Source organism: Meles meles, chromosome 6 (genome assembly GCF_922984935.1).
Source record: "Meles meles chromosome 6, mMelMel3.1 paternal haplotype, whole genome shotgun sequence".
NCBI classification, from domain to species: domain Eukaryota; kingdom Metazoa; phylum Chordata; class Mammalia; order Carnivora; family Mustelidae; genus Meles; species Meles meles.
In genome coordinates, this window is record NC_060071.1 from 130,668,533 (window position 1) to 130,685,472 (window position 16,940).

General features: G+C 40.2%; 1 protein-coding gene and 1 pseudogene across 2 annotated transcripts in view; one reads left to right on the plus strand and one right to left on the minus strand.

Moving 5' to 3' along the window:
* Positions 1-16,940, minus strand: part of TSHR (thyroid stimulating hormone receptor) — a 175,413-nt gene that overhangs the window by 47,401 nt on the left and 111,072 nt on the right. The gene's annotated exons all lie outside the window — the stretch shown is intronic.
* Positions 58-13,056, plus strand: LOC123944787 (annotated as a pseudogene).

A 16,940-nucleotide genomic window follows, 5' to 3' on the forward strand; every position in this document is an offset into this window, starting at 1 on the left:
TATGTTGCCAGGACACTGGGGACGCCGAGAGAAAGAAAACATGTATATCGTGCCAGCATGACAGGTTGGCGTGGAGCTGTCCCCCAGAGTGAGGACAAGAGGTGAGGAAGGCAGGGCCCCTGGATCAGCCCCCGGGGGTCCCTGAGTGGCTGCACGGAGGAGCACCGCCCTGGCCACCTGCCCCTCCACCGGGTACTGTCCCATGATCAAGAAATAACTTTCAGTTCCCGTCAGGCTGTTACAGAGCTTTAATTTTGTCTGTTTCTTAGCTATTAGCCTACCCAAACTAATACAATAAGCATCAATAAAATTCTTAATATACAGGGCATAGTGTTCCTTGTGGTTGTCTTTGGTAGGTAGGTTTGGAAGCTAAGGATGTATACTTCTCACGTTTTATTTTATCTTATTTTTTAAAGATTTATTTATTTATTTTAGGGAGAGGGAGTGCATGCACCTGTGAGCAAGGGGCGGAGCAGAAGGAGAGGGAGAGGGAGACTCCTCCCTGACCCGAGCGAGGAGCCCAATGGACATTTGCTCAACCTGGCAGGGCTTAAACCAGGACCCTGAGATCATTACTGAGGCCAAAACCAAGAATCAGATGCTCAACCAACTGAGCCACCCAGGCGCCCCTATTTTATCTTGTTCGAAGTTAAAAAAAAAATGAAATAAAAGGCATACAAAAAGTCCCGAATTAAACACAAAAGAGTGGCACCTGGGTGGCTCAGTGGGTTGAAGCCTCTGCCTTCGGTTCGGGTCGTGGTCCTGGGATCGAGCCCCACGTTGGACTCTGTGCTCAGCGGGGAGCCTGCTTCCCCCTCTTCTGTCTCTCTCTCCACCTACTTGTGACCTCTCTCTCTCTCTCTGTGTCAAATAAATAATAAAATCTTTAAAAAAAAACACAAAGGAATATATATTCTATATAAAAATTTTAAAAAACATATAAAGGGTCAGATACTCTGCTTCAGTCTTCAAGTACGCTCTTCTCTGGAGTGGGGCGATCCGCCGTGTCAGGGAACTATCTGAGGATCTTGAAGCTTAAGGATTAGAAAAGCCCAGCCTTGGAGATTAAAGGGTAACCAGGGACTGGGTATACTTATCACTCAGGATCGTTCTACCTGTGAGGGGGTGGGAGAACTTACTTAAGTGAAGCAGGTAATAAGCCTCTTCATTTTGCAGACAAAACAACGAAGACGTATTTAGCAAGAGTAAGTGAATGATCTCCTGTTACACAGAGGCAACCCCAGGCCTTAACCTCGGACTGCTAATAAATACTGCTTTATTTATCATTATTTTTTAAGGGTGTTTAAAGAAGATCATCCACCAGAACTAAACAGAAATTTAACTACTCCTTATTGTTTAATTTCCCTTCACTGGATTTCAACTAAAATGGACATTTCAATGACAAGTGTTAACAGTGCAGTGTTTTTACAAACCAGAACAATAATTTAGCATCCATTAGGTTCATTTAATCCTATGACAAGATTCTGGACTTTGTCTTCTTCTGGGAAACATTTATTCATTCCTTTTTAAAAAAAAGATTTATTTGAGAGAGGGAGCAAGTGAGTGTGGGTGGGAAGGGCAAAGGGGAAGAGAATCTTTTTAAAGATTTGATTTATTTATTTGACAGAGAGAGAGATCACAAGTAGGCAGAGAGGCAGGCAGAGAGAGGAGGAAGCAAGCTCCCCGCTGAGCAGAGAGCCCCATGCGGGGCTTGATCCCAGGACTCTGGGATCATGACCGGAGCTGAAGGCAGAGGCTTTAACCCACTGAGCCACCCAGGTGCCCCAGGGGAAGAGAATCTTAAGCAGACTCCACACTGAGCACAGAGCCCAATGGGGGTGAGGGGAGGGGGGACTTGATCTCATGACCCTGAGATCACAACCTGAGTTCAAACGAAGAGTCCGAAGCTTCACCCACTGTGCCATGCAGGTGCCCCTATTTGTTCTTTCTTAACAAGAGCAAAAAGAGAAATTGGCTTGTTCAGAACAGCTGTCATTGTGGCAGGCACTTAGTACCCCAGCCTACACCCACACAGTCTGGGAAATCAGCAAAGTGATAGAATAGAGTCCCCAGGTTGGGCAGAGAGAGGCAAGCGGAGGAGAAATGAAGGCTTAAAACCTTCTACTATTAAGGAACTTTCCAACTTCTTTTTTCCTTCCATTGTCCTGTGCCCCTTTTCCCTCTTAACTATTCAACTGGCATTAGATCATAGCATTTGACTCCGCTCCTTAGCCTTAGAGATATTCGCCCACACCCTCAATGCCCCCAGTTCATGAGGAGGAAGAGGCCAAGCTGGGAAGCAAACTGAGGGCAAGAATGAAACCGACATGGCTTTTCACCTGCAAAATAAGATGGGGCCAACGAAGATGAGAAGGTTCCAGGCATGCATGGGCAAGGACCTTGAATTGGAATAAGATAGCTGAAGAGAAGAGAAGCTGCCCTAGCTGGCATAGTTGGAATTTTAAGAAATACAAATGCAATTAATGTGTAAAACTACTTTGTGTAAAACAAGAAACTGAATGGGAATGAGAGCCAAAAACCTAGGTATTGACCAGGTCCCAGCTTCTTTTCAACTTACTTCCATTTGATTTTCATTTTTTTTCTAGTCTGCTTTTAAGTACCATTAGTTCAAAAAAAAAAAAAAAAGGCAGGTCACTCTGTCTTTGACTAGGTCTGCTCGCTCTAGTGGGGAAGAGTGGGGGAGAGATTGGTTAAAACTGGAGGAATAATTATTGGACATTTATTATGTGCGACTTAACTGTGGGCTCTGGGAGGTAGAGAGAAGTAGTAATTAATTACTTAACTACTTTAAAAAGAAGCTGTGTATGTATTAGCATACATACTAATGTATACACACTAATGTATACATTAGCATACATACTAATAATTAGCATACATACATACTAACAAAATTAGTATGTATTTTGTTACCTTAAATACCTTAAATGCACAGTACTGAGGTGAAAACTGGGACTAAGAATTAGATAAATTAATTTTAAAGTAACATTTTCTGATAGGTTTCCTATCACACAATAAGTCACCCAGGTAGTATAAATTTACATCAAATATTCATTTTAAAATTGATGTATTTTGAAAGAACTCTTAATTTTTAAAAAGTTTATTCCATCTAACTATGAAGATAATATATTGTGAAAAGTTTTAAACACATTCACGTCAAAAAGATGTGAAACCTCTTATTCCATGATATAAAGAAAATCGGGTTTTTTTCCCTGTCTTTAAGTATGTTTTGTGTTTTTAAAACTGCATTATATCGAAAGTATTCCCTCTGGGATTAGTCTGTGGCAACAGATTTCTAATGGTTGCTCAGTATTTCATATTAGACCCTTCTAGCTGAGCATTTGAGTGGTTTCCAAATTTTTGCTATTATAAATTAACTGTGAGACAAATGGCTTTTATGTAAACTCACTCCTCTGTTTATTTTCTTGGGGAAAATTTGCTGAAGTGGAATTACTAGATCAAAGAGTATAAAGTCTGTCAAAGCTCTTGGTATATACTAGGTCCTTAGCGTCTAAAGTCTTGATTTTTAGACTGGCAGTAACTTTTCAGCAATAGTCTATAAATTCACAGAAAAAGTTATTTCTAAATTATCAAGGCTTTTCAGTGAGAGAAATCTTAATTATTCTACTTTGGCTATTATCAATGAAGTATTTCAAAGCTAATGTTCCACAATTAAGGGAAAAATAATCATAACTAAAAGGTGATAAGCATCATGTTGATGCATCTTTTAATTTATTGATGAATTAAAAAATAATAGATGTTAATTCAAAGAGAGTTTATATCTTCAGATTTTTAAAGCAGGTTGAAGAAAAGGTGAGTTTACCAGTAGATTTTCCACTAGAAATAGGACATTATAAAAATGATTTTCTAAATTTCCTGGAAGATGTATACAGCTGATTGCATGATTATCTAATGATCAGGACTAAAACTGGTACTCTTGAAACCTCCAATAAATATACTTGACTCAGTTGAATGAAGCAGCGAATATTAGATCTTATCACACTATCTGCCATAACTCACACTTTTTATCTACCCAGTTATAGAATTTTTATTTACTTGTGATTTTCAAAAAATCCACATAAAAGTAAAAACATCCTTTGAGGGTAGCATTTTCTTTATTTCTGTTTTTAATTGAAGAGATATTATGAATTGCATTAGTTTTAGAGGGACTCTTTGTTTCAAATTCTGACTCTGAAAATTCTTAGCTGAGTAAATTTGGGCAAGAGCCCTTTGAGGTATGTATTACAGTCTTCATTGTACATAGTCGAAACTGAGGCTTAGTGAGATGAAGTGGCTGGCATAGGGTATGTGAAGCCCTTTTAGTAGAATGCTTGCCCATAGAAGGTATTCAGTAATTGGTGGCTGCTATTAGTAGGAGTAACAATGGCAACAATCAATGTTCTATTGGCTTCTTTATTCAAAACATGAAATAGAAGATGGAAGTGGTCAGTGTTTCATCATTTTACAGGTGTAAGTCTTTATCAGATTTATAGTTGGAGGGCACCTGGATGGCACAGTTGGTTGAATGTCTGACTCATGGTTTCAGCTCAGGTTGTGATCTCAGGGTTGTGAGATCGAGTCCTGCATTGGGCTTTGTGCTCAGCGTGGAGTCTGCTTGAGATTCTCTCTCCCTTTTCCTCACTCTCAAATGAATAAATGAATCTTTGGAAAAAATAAAAAGGTATTTTGGGGGGCTAGACTGTATTCCAGCTGAAGTTTAAAACCCAGGAGAACTGTTTTGTTTTCAGTTAGGACTCTCAATAAGTTATAAAGAAACCTGCCATTCTTGTAATTTTCTCTTATAAATCCTCAATGTCTTTTACCCATTGCTGATATGTAATTGCTACCTCTTTCAGATGTCTGTTGTTGTATAACAAATCACCCTAAACTAAGTGGCTAAAATAAGGACTATTTTACTAAAGCGGTCATGATTATGTAGATTAGGATTTCAGGCAGTGGTAAACCGTACTTCTCTTCTGCTTCACGTGGCCTTCACTGGGATCACTGGTTGTTTTTTTTAGCAGTGTCTGGATCAATAGAGAGGGTCTAAGATAACTGTGCTTTCTATGCCTGGCCTCTTGAAGGTGACTATCAGGTAACTAGGCTTAGGGGCGCCTGGGTGGTGCAGCCGGTTAAGTGACTTAATTCTTGGTTTAGGCTCAGGTCTGATCTCAGGGTCATGAGATCGAGCCCTGCATGCGTCTCTATGCTCAGAGCAGAGTCTACTTAATTTTCTCTCTCCCTCTCCCTTTGCCCTTACCCCCTGCTCTCTGTCTCAGATAAATAAATGAATCTTTAAAAAAAAAAAAAAAAAGCTCAACCAGGCCCTCTCCATCTACATGTGGTAATTCCCAGAAATTATGATGTCTTGTGCAAGGGTCTTGGCAGTGGAGGGAAGGGGGTACATTTTTTGCATATTAGGATAGTAGAATCAACATGACATGGTGAAGCATTAGAAAGAGGTGATAAGCAGGGTGCCTGGGTGTCTCAGTGGGTTAAAGCCTCTGCCTTCGGCTCAGGTCATGATCCCAGGGTCCTGGGATCAAGCCCCGCATTGGGCTCTCTGCTCGGCAGGGAGCCTGCTTCCTCCTCTCTCTCTGCCTGCCTCTCTGCCTACTTGTGATCTCTGTCAAATAAATTAAAAAAAAAAATTTTTTTAAATAGTAGGATAAAAAAGAGAAAGAGGTGATAAGGAAAGAAGATACAGAGATACCCCTCAGGTATCTGGAATTTGCAATAAGATAAATGGATGTGCCATGTACTGGCTCAGCAAATAATGGAGGAGTGGTAGATCAGAGGGAAAGGCTGATTTCAGTCTGGGGCATTTAAGTAGTGAGATACATGTGAGACATCTCAGAAGAGACAACAAGGAGACCAGCAGGTAAATGGCTCGATGCTAAAAAGAGGGGCCTAGACTAGGTGTGTAAACTTGAGACTAGTCGGTGAAGGTCACATGGAAGAGAATCATAGAGTAACAAGAGAAGACACAGGACTTGGTCATAGGGAACCCCAATGTTTAAAAGTGAGGAAGGAGAATGAACCAGCCAAGGAGAACGGAATCACAGAGGCCAAGGGAGAGGGTCTAGGTAAGTATAGAATGATCCACTATTCTGAACCCTGTGTATAGCTGTAAGATGCAATGACCACAATTTTAGCACTGTGTTAAACATAACTATATTTACTGACAGACTAGATAGTTTTATCTTTGAAATGGCAGCCCTAGGTCACCAACAATTTTAGCACATATTTTCTACCATGGTAACTCCAATCAGCACAATCTAAGCAAGAACTGGGAAGCCAGCTTATAGGAAAAATATAGTGCATTAGCAGGAGAAGGTTAAAAAAGCAGTGAAGGACGGGTAGAAGTGGGAATGATGAGACACAAGTCCTTCCGTAGCCCTAATTCAGCCAATTTACCAAATCACACCACAAAAAAGGGGCAGGGAGAGAGGGAGGGCTGCTGAGGAAGGACATCCGTGCAACCGAATGACATTATGTTCTTTAACTGCTAATGTTCTCCCTGAGCGTTTTCAGTAAGTGCTAGCAATATGCGATGTCCTTGGCCATCAGCACACCTTAGTTCTGTACCTCTGCTTACAGCAGATCCAACCTCATGAGGGACTGACTCTGCTTCACAAATAAGACAGCTTTAGTTCTCTGCTGGGAGTGCTAGAGAAGTTGGGCTCACAGGAGATGAGTTAGATGAGACGGATCATTCTATATTGACATTTGGTTTCATGCTTTCTATCTATCTATCTCCATTCTTTGAGGGAAGGAGACGGATTTTTCAGCTCTCTTTTTGTCTTGCGAATAGCAAAATGCTTTGTTTATAGTCATTGCTTAATAAATGATTACAAGATAAAGGTATTAAGCATTCCTATGGCAGGAGTCCAAAAGTCTTTACTTACCCTTTGTGCCAACTAAAACCACTTGCAGATAATAATGTAGGATATCTATTAGGCAAATCTGCAGAATGCAAGGTGTGTTATTCTCTTATTTTCTAAGATATTAGACTGACTACCTCATCCATCAGAGAAATAGCCTTTTAAAAATCCACTTGCCAAATTATCCTCTTTGTAATTTTTGTATTTAGTAGTTTCTTTGCTCTATGAAATTAACTCTTTTGCTCAGAGGGAGAAAATTGTTATTTCTTTTTTTTTATTCATTTATTTGTTTATTTACAGCATAACAATGTTCATTGTTTTGGCATCACACCCAGTGCTCCATGCAGTATGTGCCCTCGCTATTACCCACCACCTGGTTCCTCAACCCCCCCCCCCCCCCGCCCCTTCAAAACCCTCTGGTTGTTTTTCAGAGTCCATAGTCTCTCATGGTTCATCTCCCCTTCCAGTTTCCCTCAACTCCCTCTCCTCTCCATCTCCGCATGTCCTCCGTGTTATTTGTTATGCTCCACAAATAAGTGAGACCATATGATACTTGACTCTCTCTGCTTGACTTATTTCGCTCAGCATAATTTCTTCCAGTCCCGTCCATGTTGCTACAAAAGTTGGGTATTCATCCTTTCTGACAGAGGCATAATACTCCATTGTGTATATGGACCACATCTTCCTTATCCATTCATCCGTTGAAGGGCATCTTGGTTCTTTCCACAGTTTGGCGACCGTAGCCATTGCTGCAATAAACATTGGGGTACAGATGGCCCTTCTTTTCACTACATCTGTATCTTTGGGGTAAATACCCAGCAGTGCAATTGCAGGGTCATAGGGAAGCTCTATTCTTAATTTCTTCAGGAATCTCCACACTGTTCTCCAAAGTGGCTGCACTAACTTGCATTCCCACCAACAGTGTAAGAGGGTTCCCCTTTCTCCACATCCTCTCCAACACACGTTGTTTCCTGTCTTGCTAATTTTGGCCATTCTAACTGGTGTCAGGTGGTATCTCAATGTTGTTTTAATTTGAATCTCCCTGATGGCTAGTGATGATGAACATTTTTTCATGTGTCTGATAGCCATTTGTATGTCTTCGTTGGAGAAGTGTCTGTTCATATCTTCTGCCCATTTTTTGATATGATTATCTGTTTTGTGTGTGTTGAGTTTGAGAAGTTCTTTATAGATCCTGGATATCAACCTTTTGTCTGTACTGTCATTTGCAAATATCTTCTCCCATTCCGTGGGTTGCCTTTTTGTTTTGTTGACTGTTTCCTTTGCGGTGCAGAAACTTTTGATCTTGATGAAGTGAAAATTGGTATTTCTAAGAGAGATGTTAACACCTACAATCTTACTGAGGAAAGGCCATAATTATAACAAAGCAGTTGCTTTTAAGATCTGCAGGGTGTATATAGAGCTTCATTACAAATTAGTTTCTTTGATTTTTTTTTTTTGAGAAAGGGGCAGAGAATCAAATGAATAAATGAAGACTATATATGGAGTCTGAAGATTCTGTTTTGAATTTAAACTGTTGTCCTTACTGACCAAAATCCTCAGTTCTCTTGAATATTACTTTCTTTAGTTTCAATTTACTATTCTTTTGTAAATTTCTGTGAAAGATATGTAAATAATTTATTTCTAGCCTTCATTTCCAACCTATTCTTTTAAAAACTATACATTTCTTCTGAGTGTGACTTTAACTGCATCTTAATAGGTTTTGATTTGTCATATTTTTATTGTCATTTAGCTGAAATTATTTTCTAGGGCCTATTGTGATTTCTTCGATTCATGCTTATTTACAAGTGCATTGTTTACTAATCAGAGAACTTGATTTGAATTTTTTGCAAGCTATTGAGACTTGCTTTCATGGCCCTACATATGGTCAATTTTGATAAATGTTCTGTGTGTCCTTGAAGAGAATATGTACTCTGCAATTGCCGGATACAATATTTTATACAAGTCAATAAAGTTGAGTTTGCAATTATGTTGTTCAAGCCTTATTAATTTCTTATCAGTATTTTTATTTTTCTTGTATGGATGTTCTATCAGATAAAGCTCTATTCAAACAAATCCCCACTATGATGGTGGGTATCTATTTTGTTTTTTCAGTTCTGTCAATTTCTGCTTTACATGGTTTGAAGCTCTGCTCTTACAGATATTCAAATTTAGAATCATTGTATCTCCTGCAGTAATCCTTTTTATCATAATAAAATTTCCATTTTTATATATAGTGATACTTCAGGGTTAATGTACAGTGGCAAATTTATATCTATTTTCTCTTAGTTATTGTTTGCATGTTAATATTTTTATCCTAATACTTTTAGTCTTTCTATATCGTTGTGTTTAAAGTATGTCCCTTGTAAGAAGCATACAGTTGAATTTTTTTTATTAACCTACCTGTATCTTTGTATTGTAATTGGAATATTAAGTCCTTTTACATTTAATGCAATTAGTATAAATACTGATTATTTAGTGTTAAATCTAGTATTTGTTTTAGAAGTTCTTTATTCTAATTTCTTGCCCTTTTTGTATTATTTATTTTTTTTATTTTATTTACTTAAGAGAGAGAGAGAAAAAGAGAGGGAGAGCACAAGTAGGGGGAGCAGCAGTGAAAAAGAAGACTCCTCACTGAGTGCGGAGCCCAGTGTGGAACTCCAGGCAGGGCTCAATCCCAGGGCCCTGAGATCATGACTTGAACCAAAGTCAGATGCTTAACCAAATGAGCCACCTGGATTTCTCTTGTATTAATTTATTTTTATGATGATATTCCTCACTACTGTTAGCTTGTCAGTTATCTGTTCTTTTACAATTATTTTAGTTGTTGCTCTATGATTAAAACATATATTCATTATGGTGTTGCTGCTCTGAGGAACACAGGTGGCAGTGGCTAAGAAAGAAGGAAGATGGGGCAGCAAGCCAGAATGGGGGACCGTGGTGGAAGTTTGGATTGATGAAACTGTCACGAAGAACACCCCCTAACCTCCCATGATAGGTGTGGATTCTTATGGGGAAAGCCCATGTTGTTGACATCTTGCAGGCTTTGGTTCTGGATCTTGAGAAGGAAGCTGTGGAATTAGTGATAGTGATGCTTTTTAGGATTTGGGGATACTCCCTGCCCAAAAATTTCCTGGAAAGTTGACTTGTATTAAAAAATGAGTAAAGGGCGTAATAGGTTGGAATTTAGGGAAGACACAGAGGTTCCTATTTAGAGCAACCAGCTAATGATTACATTTTAAAGAGATTTCTGTGATTGCGTTGTCTTTTGGAAGACTAAACCCATTTCAAGAGGATTTGGAGCTGGTCCTCACCTTGAGGAGGCAGTGGCTTGTTTACAAGAAGAACCAGGTGGTGGGTAATAGGGAGGGCACATATTGCATGGAGCACTGGGTGTGGTGCAAAAACAATGAATACTGTTATGCTGAAAATAAATAAATAAATTAAAAAAAAAAAAGGAAGCCACTTCTGATTTAAGGATCTACCCAGTCTTCCTAATCAAGGAGAAGACTTCTATTTTTTTTTTCTATTCTACATGTACCAAAAGTGACAGCTGTCCCTTCTGTCACTGCGATTTTGCACTAGGAAATGAAACAGCACATCATGGCAAGAAGGGTGCTGTTTTCAATAGGTGTGCAGTGTTCGGCAAATGGAGATTGACAAGAAATGTGAGATTCCTTGTTACTGGGAAAATCAGCCAATGGGATGTCAGAAACTAACTGTGCTTTCCATCCACAATAGAGGGCATTATGTTGATGGCCTTTTCTTGCCTCCAAGCAAAACTGTTGACCACTGTGCCTGAGTCACCAGAAGGGAAAGTGAAGGCTAACCAGGTCACAGTTCAACAGAACAAATTGTCTGTCCAGTCTAATTCTTTCCCTCAGCTGCAAAGTGTTATGAAAATAGAAAGTTCAGAAAATGTTCCTAGCCCCACCCAGCTACCAGTTGTAATCAGTGCTGCAGGTGATGATGAAGATGTTGATGGTCAGTTTTCTAAAAAAGGTGAGGAAACCAAGACATCCATCCTGTAACTGCCTCCCAAAGTTCGTAATGGATTATGGACAGCCTCTGCCCAGAAACCTGGGGTCAATTTGAAGCAAGGTGGATGTTTGAATTTTGGAATAAAAACTCTTGAATTAAATCAAAGAAAATGAAGCAAAAATCCAAGAAGCAAGGTGAAAGTTCTTCTGGAGTTTCCAGTCTTTTACACCAACCTCAGCCCATTCCAGGTCCTGATAAAGAGAATATCTGGACTGTAGTGAGGACAGTAACTCTTTCCAGCAAACAAGGAGACTTGTTTGACGCAGTCTCACCAAGAGAGTGGTAAAACAAAAATTTTCAGTAGGCGGTGACGGCAATCCTCCATTAAAGCACAGCCTTGGGGGCGCCTGGGTGGCTCAGTGGGTTAAAGCCTCTGCCTTTCGCTCGGGTCATGATCCCGGGGTTCTGGGATCGAGCCCCGCATCGGGCTCTCTGCTTGGCGGGGAGCCTGCTTCCTCCTCTCTCTCTCTCTGCCTGCCTCTCTCCCTACTTGTGATCTCTATCTGTCAAATAAATAAATAAAATCTTTAAAAAAAAAATAAAAAATAAAGCACAGCCTTGCACAGAGGTTAAGGAAAACAGTGGAAGCTACTACTAACACCGGCAAACCACCAAAGAAAGTTCATGTTTCCAAGTCTCAAGGAGTGTTTAGGCAAGTCAGCTGGTCTAAATGTGGAGGAGAGTCAGCAGAGAGAGTCACTAAAGTTGGTGAGATCCATGTGAAGACATTAGAAGAAATTCTTTAAAAAAGCTAATTAGAAACATGTAAAATTGCAACTTAAACTCAAGACAAAAGGACCTCCACAAGTTGATGATTCTACTTTAGGAGCAAGAAACCTCTCCACTCTCTGATTCGAAACCTTCTCTGAGATCCTGGCTGAAATGTAACATCAGCAGCAGGAAGGAGAGAGACAAAAAAGCAAAAAGGATATGACTTGCATCAAGCTAAAGACTGATCGTGAAATTAAAACAAACAAACGAAAAGGAACCAAACAGTGGTTTCGCCACCTATAGTTACCAGCAAAGAACAATCAGAGGAGCCTGCAGGTAGAACAAAGTCTATGCAGGTGGTGCACATCAAGATGCTGGAGGAAATTAAATAGGGGAAAGCACTGCAGGTACAGCAGAGCTCTGAGAGCAGGACCAGCTCCCAGGCTCAGCTTGAGGCCAACCCCCTCCCCAGGCATAAGGTGGTTTCTCCAAATCAAACAACAAACAAACAAAAACAGGTATAAAAGAAGACAAACGTTAAGAAGGAAGTGAAGATGCTTCTCAGAGCAATGTTTCTAGAACAGAGGCTAAAGAGGCCTCAGTAGAGACCACAGGAGTTGGCATCACTAAAACTCAAGTCAAGAGACATGAGACCATGAGAGGGAAGCACATGCCAAAACAGCTGGAGAGGGGAACCTCACATAAGGAAAAATCAGTGTTGACACACTTTTGGAGAGATGGAGATTCTTGGAATACTCAGACAACGGAAAAACCAGTGCTCACTCCTGTGCCGGGCCTCACACAGCACCTGGCAAAGTGGCTTCCCACAAAGTCATCCCAAAAGACAGAGGTAGAAACCTCAGGCACTGACTCATTACTGAATGTGAGATGTGCAGCACAGACCTTGGGAAAAAGGGGTAAAGCTAAACCCAAAGTCAATGTGAAGCCATCTGTGGTTAAAGTTGTCTCACCCCCTAAACGGGCCCCCAAACACCAGTGGAGGTCCCCCCTGCTGTGACTGCAGCTGCAAAGCCACTCAGCTCCAGGCATCCTACAGGAAAGCCCCACCAAAAAAGCAGCTGTGGTGGTTATCCCACTCCTCTCTGAGGACAAGTCAGTCATTATGCCCGAGATGGAAAAACCTGGAGTGATTGTGCTGCCTCTAGCTTAGTTCTCTACAGATTCCTCACTACTGGAAGTGTCTGGCCCTTCCTCCCAGATGGCCATGAAAACCCTCTGACTCACCTCCACCTCAATAGGAAAGCCTCCCCTTTATGAGGAGGATGATTCTGAGAAACTAGTATGGGAAGTTTCAGGAGGGAAATTGGAAGCTGAGATCAACGTGGATCCTGGAAAAGATGAAGATGAACTTCTGCTTGAGCTATCAGAAATGAGTAATAGCTGAAGGTGGTAGAACCTTTAAAAAAAATTGGGGCACCTGGGTGGCTCGGTGGGTTAAGCCTCTTCCTTTGACTCAGGTCATGGTCTCAGGGTCCTGGGATCAAGCCCTGCATCGGGCTCTCTGCTCAGCAAGGAGCCTGCTTCCCCCAAGCTCTCTCTCTGCCTGCCTCTCTGCCTACTTGTGATTTCTGTCTGTCAAATAAATAAATAAAATCCTTAAAAAATTTTTAAAAATCCAAAAAACAAAAAACTGGATTTCATTTCTTCTATTATAACATTTATCCAAGATGATCATTTCTTTAGTCTGGAATTTGTCCCAAGTCAGAAGTATACCTCTGAATTACCTTTATGTGTCCTGAATTCCTTGGGGTCAGATTTTTAAAGTCCCTTGATAAACATTTTGTCCATTTGATGCCATGGTTAACATCTATGAGAAAAATGTTCTGTCTTACACCTCTCCACCGAAAAACTGAGAGGGAGATCCAAGTTGAAGGTTGCAAGAAAACTTTGTGACTCCTTGAGGTATTTGCCAGTTTGGGCTTTTTCCCCTGCTTTGCTATAGTATTTCTTTCTTTTTTGTGTGTGTGTTTATTTACAGCATAACAGTGTTCATTGTTTTGGCATCACACCCAGTGCTCCATGCAGTACGTGCCCTCCCTATTACCCACCACCTGGTTCCTCAACCTCCCACCCCCCCCGCCCCTTCAAAACACTCAGGTTGTCTTTCAGAGTCCATAGTCTCTCATGGTTCATCTCCCCTATAGTATTTCTTTTATGTATTGTCTTAATGTACTTATAATGTAACCTGAGTTTGAAAAGGATGAAAACCAGCTCCTGTCACTAAGGAGCAAATTCCACACTACCACTAAACGGAAGATCCACTCCATCTGTGTTAAGTTGTATGTCTTTTTAAAGGTATTTCAAGATTCAACTAATCTCTAGAGAAGGCTGAGCAGCTCCGGAAGACTATAATCTGGACACAACTTTTTCAACCTGATTTCCACGCTTCTGCTGCTCTGTAAGTCTCTGAAGAGCAATAGCTAATTTACTATTATTGTAATCTTTTAAGGCTTTACATTGCCCTCAGGGATCTTCTGAAATGAATTTTCTATTTCTGGGATTCCCTGGATTCTTAATGAGATGGTGACATAATGATTAGAGGAATTTTTTTAGCATGAGAGTTGTCCTTTCTCTTCTTCAGTACTTGCCTCCCACTGGCATTGAATTATTACAGGGATAACAATTGGTTAGCTTTTCATTTCTAACTCTCCCAGCAAACTCCTCCTGCCCAGTATTTATTTGATGCCCTTTAACCACCACAGGGGGGAAAATGATCTCTTCAAGCTGCCAATATTTATCTCTGGACTGTAGCACTACACTGAATTGTACTGTAGCAGGGATGATTGAGATGCTGTGGGGGTGTATTGTATACTTTCCAGTTTTCTTCATTTCTGAATTGAATTTTCTTTTCTTGATGTCAGTCTCCTTCATATCAGCTCAAGGTTTAGGTTTGTGAAGGGAAAAGGATGATGGGGATAAGAGTATTGAAAAGAGACATATAGTACATAATCAGAAGGAAAAGAAAAGAAGAACTTGTCCATCTGAATATTTTGCTGTCAGGTGGGCAATTTTGTTTCTCATAGGGAAATCTGATCCACCTGTCATGTTGGCTCCCAAGGAACTGCTGTTATAAGTGGCCCATCAAGAATTGAACTTCATGTAGCCTTTTTGGGAATGTGGAAAAGGAAGAAAGCCTCAAGACTGCCTATTCAGTCTTGGAAAAATATGGATTATTCTGCACAAGCAAAAATAACTTGAAACTTGTGTATAGACACCTCTTTACCAAACCATCTTCAGCTGACTGAAAGTTGTATAATAGCTCTTCTCCAAAGCAGGAGTAGAATGTTCTGGTTTCAGCACAGATTGACTGACTACCAGATAGACTTCACACATATATTCAGAGCAGTCCATCCTAAAGCAACAGAATATACATTTTTTTTCTTGAGGGCACATAGAGCATTCTCCAGAATAGATCATATCCTGGATCACAAATCAGGTCTCAACCAGTACCCAAAGACTGAAATCATTCCCTGAATGTTTTTGGATCATAATGCTTTGAAACTTGAACTCAATCACAGGAGGAAATTGGAAAGAACTCAAATACATGGAGGTTAAAGAGCAACCTCCTAAGAATGGATGGGTCAACCAGAAAACTAAAGAAGAATTTAAAAAAATTCATGAAACAAATGAAAATGAAAACACAACTGTTCAAAATCTTGGGGATGCAGCTAAGGCGGTCCTAAGAGGGAAGTACATTGCAATACAAGCCTTTCTCAAGAAACAAGGAAGCTCTCAAATATACCACATAGCCTAACACCTAAAGAAGCTGGAGAAAGAACAGCAAGTAAGGCCTAAATCCAGCAGGAGAAGAGAATTAATAAAGTATAGAGCAGAGATCAATGAAATAGAAGCCAAAATAACAGTAGAACTGGTCAACAAAACTAGAAGCTTGCTCTCTGGAAGAATTAATAAGGTTGATAAACCCCTGGCCAGACTTACCAAAAAGAAAAGAGAAAGGTCCCAAATTAATAAAATCATGAATGAAAGAGGAGAGATCACAACCAATACCAAAGAAATACAGTTATAAGAACATATTATGAGCAACTGTATGCCAACAAATTAGGCAATCTGGAAGGAATGGGTACATTCCTGGAGATGTATAAACCACCAAAACTGAAACAGGAAGAAACTGAAAATCTGCACAGACCCATAACCAGCAAGGAAACTGAAGCAGTAATCAAAAATCCCTCAACAAACAAGAGTCTGGGGCCGGATGGCTTCCCAGCCATCCCAGAGGAATTCTACCAAACATTTAAAGAAGAATTAATACCTATTCTTCTGAAGTGGTTTCAGAAAATAGAAATAGAAGGAAAACTTCCCAACTCAAGCATTACCTTGATCCTAAAACCAGACCAAGACCCCGCCAAAAAGGAGAATTATAGACCAATATCCCTATTGAACATGGATGCCAAAATTCTCACAAAGATACTAGCCAATAGGTTCCAACAGTGCATTAAAAGGAGTATTCACTGTGACCAAGTGGGATTTATTCCTGGGCTGCAAGCATGGTTCAACATCTGCAAATCAATCAATGTGATATACTATATTAATAAAAGAAAGGACAAGAACCATATGATACTCTCAATAGATGCAGAAAAAGCCTTTGACAAAGTACAGCATCCTTTCTTGATCAAAACTATTCAAAGTGTAGGGACAGAGGGTACATACCTCAATATCATCAAAGCCATCTATGAAAAACCCAAAGCGAATATCATTCTCAATGGGGAAAAACAGAGAGCTTTCCCCCTAAGGTCAGGAACATGGCAGGGATATCCACTATCACCACTGCTATTCAACATAGTACTAGAAGTCCTAGCCTTGGCAATAAGACAACAAAAAGAAATAAAAGGGGAGCACCTGGGTGGCTCAGTGGGTTAAGCCTCTGCCTTCAGCTCAGCTCATGATCTCAGGGTCTTGGGATTGAGCCCCACATTGGGAATCTCTGCTCAGCAGGGAGCCTGCTTCCCCCCTCCCCTGCCTGCCTCTCTCCCTATTTGTGATCTCTCTGTCAAATAAATAAAATCTTAAAAAAAAGAAATAAAAGGCATCCGAATTGGCAAAGAAGTAGTCAAACTCTCACTCTTTGCAGTTGATATGATACTTTATGTGGAAAACACAAAAGGCTCCACTCCAAAATTCCTAGAACTCATACAAGAATTCAGTAGTGTCAGGATATAACATCAATGCACAGAAATCAGTTGCATTTCTATACACCAACAGCAAGACAAAAGAAAGAGAAATTAAGGAGTTGATCCCATTTACAATTGC